Genomic DNA, 6,319 nt, shown 5'->3' with positions numbered 1-6,319 from the left:
GGTGGCCTCTTTAGTGGGAGGATGCTGGGACAGGGACTGTTGCAAATACCACCCTCTTCCTGGTCTCAGCTGGACGAGACTAACTCCACGGACGGGGAGAACTTCCACGATAACAATCCCAACAAGACTGACGAGTTACAACCTGCAAAGTCAAATCTTTGTCCCCATGAATGATCTAGAGAAAGAGCTCTTTATTTGAGTGTTTATACCAAAAAGCATTTGTCACAAAGTTGTTTTTTCTTTGTTTGTTTTTTATTTTTAGGCAGGGGTTGGGAGATGATTCTCCATGGATATCTTTTTTTTTTTCCATGTCTTACGAGCAGAGGCACTAACAGCCATTTGCTCCTAATCATACCTTCCAGTATGTTTGTACAGCAAATAGCCTTGGAAGATAGAGAGAGGGGCTCCCTATGGAGCAGACAGCAGGGGGGAGATGTCTCCCTCCAGAGCAAAAGTCAAGCCCATTTGCTTATTCCCATTATAAAAAATTCAAGCTCCCCATACTCAGGCTTTCTCAATTGTGACACAAAGCTGTTTTGTGGGCGTATGACAGTCACCTGTGGCCCCGGGGGGTGTGGGGGCAAGGAACACCAGTGTGGATAGGAAGCTCACGCTGCTTGTTCTACTATGAACAATAAAATGCTTGTCTCTGACTCAGGAGTCTCATGTATCCGCCAGCGTCCGTGAAACTATGGCAGACCCCCTTGCTAGTTTGCTGTTAGGGCAAAGCTCCAGAGCCTTCGTGATTTTTGACAAGTTAACTAGTATCCCAGCAGGCCATCCATGTGTCTTGCTCCTGGGAACACCGTGATCCATTAGCCATCGCCAAGGATCCCTCTCTGTTGGTCAGAACACCCTGGTTTGCTGCCCTGGCCTTGCTGCTCACTGCAGTCTAACCAGTCTCTGGCATTTCAGAATCCCGTAGTTTCCACTAGTTTCCCGTAGTGATACTAGTGAGCCTGTTTCCATGACGGTATCTGGTCCCTACCAAAGACAAGCACCGCCAAACTTCTCTAGGACGGCAGTGCCTCCTTCACCCGTAGGTAACCCTCATTGCCGTGGCGAAGGGAACATTTCCTCTGCCCTCCTGAGGAATATAGGATGTTGGTAGCTCCTATGGTCCTGCACAATAAATCTCTTCGCGCATTCCCACAGACCTAAGCTTTCCGACCTCTTCATCAAGACAATGCTAAGGCAATTCCAGCATTTCCACCTCATTTCCCGTGGCCATTGTTTGGTCCAAACTTCAAGGAGCAGTTCCAACAATATATTAGGATCATTCCTGGGTCTCCTTTCCCTAATATTCAAACCAGGGGAGAGGCCCCCGGATCAGTAAACCGGCCACTTCCCCGCCTTACTGTCTGCCCTTGCTACCAAACCCACCTTCTCCCCTACCTGGTTCCACACCCTCATGTGACCTTTGGCTTTTCCTGGAACTCAAGGTATCTTTCACGTGGACAATTTTTATTCCTGGAGAAGGAGCTGTGTTTTCTACTCAGACTGCTGAGACACTAAAAGGAGTCAGAATATCTTTTCAAGAAGACAGATACCAAGTGGGGCTTCAGTACTGCATCTGGGCAAGGGCAGTCTGCTCGCCGTTAGCAGGGGAGAGAGTTCGGGGGAGCAGGAAAATTCATACTCTTCAGGCTCATCCATCCAAGCATCCCAACCACATCTCAGGATTTTACCCTTTTTCTACCTTGATTTTTTTTAAAAGATTTTATTTATTTATTCATGAGAGACGCAGAGAGAGAGAGATAGAGACATAGGCAGAGAGAGAAGCAGGCTCCCTGTGGGGAGCCCGGGGCGGGACTCGATTCCAGGACCCCAGGATCACGATCAATCACTGAGCCACCCAGCTGCTCTCTACCCTGACTCTGACATAAGAAATTCATTGAAACCATGAGGTAATTGCCTTTGCCGCTTTGCCACTGTGATGATTAGATCCCGGGACCAATTTTGAGCACGTTCTACTTACTCTGTAACTGCTGGAGGCCTTCTAGATTTCATATCACACCTTCAGTTTACAGCAGGGTTTGTTTTTTCATGGCTTCCGGAGAGTTAAAATCAGACCAGCTCTCCAATTTTTGTAATTTTCACCCCCACTCCATTCCAATGTCCTAGCTGCCACATAATCCAGCCTTTACCTTCCACCTGCACCGGTACAGGTGCGAGTCTATGGCTGCGATGCTGCCGCACGCCTAGGGTTAGCCCCACCACGCTCCGAACTCCCATGCTGAGGGCCTGCTGCTTGGGACCAGTGCTACCCCTGGCTTGGATGTGGGCCTATTTATGGACCATCAAGTCTGTTTCATTGAACCTTACGACTATCTGTGTGTCAGCACTACACAGTTTTGCTTATTGTATTTTGATAGCTCTTATCACTTTTCTAAAGAGCAAGCTTGTTTCTTTTAAAATTAACTGTGATGCTGGGCCCATGTGTAGGGGGAGATCTGACTCTCCAACCTAGCTCAGATGTTCTTCCCAGGCCCCAGGCCTGAGTCACGTTCTCGTGGTTCTCCATGCACACTTAGAAGATGGATTGCAGAGAGGGGAGCCCACTTCATCCCTCCCCCTTGGCAAGGGCTTCCCTAACAGCCTCCACCAGTAGTGCTTCTAAGTCCTAGAGGGATCCACCCTCCTCTGGACCAAACACAGGGCGTGAAGTACTTCTCTTGTTCAGGTTCTCAGAATAAGTTCTGAGGTTTGATGTTTTTCTCCAACTAATGTCAAATAGCAGGCCTGTAATTTCCCCAAATTTCAGAGCATTTTCCCCCAGCTTCCTGGCTGGCTCAGACTTGTGAAAATATTCTCCATGTCAACCTTGCTTCCTCCAACATTGTGCAAGACAGTATGTGGCAAAGCCTTGGAATATAAAACGTTTCTGACATTTTCACTCTGCAGCTTGCCAATTTTTCATGTGATTCTTTTTCCTTTTTTATAAAGACAAATTAGAAAGCAATTGTCTCATAACCTTTGGCTTTATTATTTCTTTATCCTTTGTGCTACCCAGTCCTATTCCCCCGTCTGTCACTTTTTATTGATTTTGGATGGTCTGGTGTTTGCTTTTGTGCTTTGCGAAGAGAACCATTGATTTTGAATGGATCTAGAAATGTTGGGAGCATTTGGTGACATAGCCAGTCTGAGTGCCGCTACTAAAGGATTTCGACATTGCCTTCTAAGTGAATTTATTGGCTCAGTCTTTGATAATGGAAATAGAGACTGCCGCCAACTGTTAGCAAAGACCTTCAGAGTTATCCTCTGTTGATTCGTGACAACAAGAGCCAGGAGCGACCTGCTGAATGTCCTACTGAACCACTGACATCTTCAACTTCAACTCTAAAATATAGGATATGGTGTAATGGAAAGAGAACTTTGGATGGAGACTTGGGCGATCTGAATGTGGTCTTGATGTGCTCCATCTAGGTAGAATTTCTGACTGGGCTCTGGAGAGAGAGGCTGCTAAACGAGCCCCAAACAGGAGCTTGGAGCATACAGACCATTCTAGATCATCCCTAATGGGTAAGAGCCAGGGATAAGGTGCATAGTGAAGGCTATCTGACCTTTTTACCTTTCTTCCTCATAAGTCATCCACCAGATTTTTGCCCAGTTTCCGTAGTACAGCACATGAGAAATGAGTGGGCAAAGGACAAACAGTGGAAAGGAGGACAGGAAAAAAATGTCATTCTCGGGCTGGAGAACTAGATTGCTAAACAGTTGGCAGTTACCTCCAAGTATGTGGGAAGGATGACGGCGGGGGATGAGCCCAGCCAATGCTCTAGCCCCTGAGGTGGTGCCAAGAGAGCAAGGGTAAGGAAGCCTGTGTGGGCACTAAGGTGCTTGCTGCTTGCCCGTCTGGATCCCTGCCGAGGTCACCCTGCGCCTCTGCCCCTGGAGAGGTAAGGAGCCGCGTCTCCATATAAAGTGTTCAGGAGCTCTCGGTGTTGCTCCAAGGTACAGGGATTCTGTCAAAAACAAGAAACACACCTGCATTTCTCAGCCATGTGGAAATTACGTGGGAAATGACTCAGCAATTCCTATGTGAAAACTTGACAGAGCATTAATTTGAAAAACGGAGTTTTCAGATGCTTGGGCTGTGGTGCAAACTGAGAACACCTTCCGTGTCCCCCTGAAATCCTCGGTGAGTTCTGTGATTCTCAGGCAAGGGGATAGATAATTTGAGTGGCAGCTGAGCCCAGAGCTCACAACTGCAGAGAGGGGTGAGGAGGCAGATGCCAAATAGTACGGGGGTGAGGCCGGGGGTGAGGCCGCGCAGGTCTGGGAGCCACTGGCCAGTCCAGTGGAGCAAGGTCTTGTCCAGGGTGACGTTTGCCGGGAAAGGGAGAAAAGGTCTCATGATCACTCCCCCACTTTGGCCCAGGCTGAGTCACCCTTAGTTCCTTCAGATCATTCGTGCCCTTCACCTTCCCAGATATTCAGGAGAAGCAGAGGGCTTACGTCCAGCTGGAGGCCAGAAATCTCGTTTACTCTTGGTTTCGGGGTGATCGTAATGGATGATGGGTGATGGGTGGCCTCACGTTGTGGAGTCCCCGCGTCTCGGGTGAGCCTTCTGGTCCTGTCGGCCTCTTCGTCAGCCAGGGAGGCCTCTGCTCCTCACTGATCCCTGGAGTTGGGGTGCAGGGGAGGGGGGGTGCATTCTCCTTCCTGCACTTGAGCCCGTCTGCTCACACCCCCCCATCCCCCGCCTTGCCCAGGCTTCCCTCCCTCCCTAGTGCTGAGGAAGTTCACCCACATTTACTCTTGATGGAGTATCTAGAATCCCATAGTCCTACAACATCCATTTCAGCTTCCTTTCCACGATTTTTGTCTGACTCAATATTTGAAGTGAAAGAACATGGGAAATGAGACATCTGGGCATAAACTCAGTCTGCGAGGGGGGGGGAGTTTTCTTTAATCTGATAAAGGAGACCCACCAAAGTCGACTGAGAATGAGTAAGTACATGTCGCGTCGGAAGATTGCCCAGCAGTAAGAATAAATGAATTATGGTTTGCAACAAAGTGAAGAAGTCTTAGGAACAATGTTGAGCAAAAAAAAGGAACTCTCAGAATCTCTCTGTATAATATTGCAATTTTATAAAGATAAAATCTAGCCAAATGAACTATTTAGATAGATGTTTTAGGAGCACATATGTGCAAAACAGTGTGTCTCTGTATCAGTTTCCTGGCTGTTGTAACAAATTATCACAAATTTGGTGATATTATTTAACAACAATAATTCTCTCCCAGTTCTACAGGCCAGAAGTCTGTAACCAGTTTCACTGGGCTAAAGTCGAGGTATCAGCAGGGCTGTGCTTCTTCCTAGGAAAGAATTCATCCCTTGCATCTTCCAGCTTCTTGTGGCTGCCAACATTCCTTGGCCACATCACCCAATGTCTGCCTCCGTGGTCACATTACTGTCTCCTCTTCTGTAGTCAGGTCTCCCTCTGCGATTTCCTGATAATTATATTTTGGCCCACCTGGATAATCCAAGATCATCTCTCCAACTCAAAATCCTTAATTTAATCTCATCTGCTGTCTTTGTCATATAAGGTAACGCAGATTCCTAAGATTAAGGTATCTTTGGGGTCATTATTCAGCCTCTCCCTATTTTCTCTTTTGATTTTCTTAATAACATTTTCTTTTCTGTAACTTACTATTGTCATTAGAATACAGTGCATAACACATGCCACACACAAAATATGTGTTCGTTGATTGTTTACATTCTTGGTAAGGCTTCCAGGCAACAGCAGGCTCTTCCTAGTGAAGTTTTAGGAGAGTTGAAAGTTATATGCAGGTTTTCAACTCTGTGGGAGTGAGTGCCTCTAACCCCCTGCATTGTTCAGGGGTCAGTTCTTTCTAGGATGATAAATACCGACTTCAGGACCAGCTGAGCTAAAATAGGCTTGTACTCTGTCACAAGAGCAGAGTCCATGCATCTCTTGCCTGCTCACGCCCAGTTACCCGGATTGGCAGCTTGAAGTCTTTCACCTGGCAGTGTTTACACCCCAATATTGACAAGCTCTGTGAAGCAGAGCTTTCCCCCCAGAGAACTGGTTTCCACTGTCAGGAGTGGGATTGCTCTTTCGGTGGGGGAAGCAGAGGGTGGAACTGGGTTTGATACACTCTGGTTTTTAAATTGGGCAATGAATGTGTTGATAGGTATTTGTCTCACTGTGCTTTGAACTTAAGTAGATTTTATACACACACACACACGTGTGCATGCATGCTTATACAGACATATACATAGGACTGATTTTTTTTTCTTTTCACTTAGAGGGTAAAAAAGGAAGGTAGCAGAATGTTCCTGATCTTTCAAAAA

The sequence above is a fragment of the Nyctereutes procyonoides genome, unplaced genomic scaffold, assembly GCF_905146905.1.
Source record: "Nyctereutes procyonoides isolate TBG_1078 unplaced genomic scaffold, NYPRO_anot_genome, whole genome shotgun sequence".
Taxonomy (NCBI): domain Eukaryota; kingdom Metazoa; phylum Chordata; class Mammalia; order Carnivora; family Canidae; genus Nyctereutes; species Nyctereutes procyonoides.
This window is presented reverse-complemented; position numbering follows the sequence as displayed.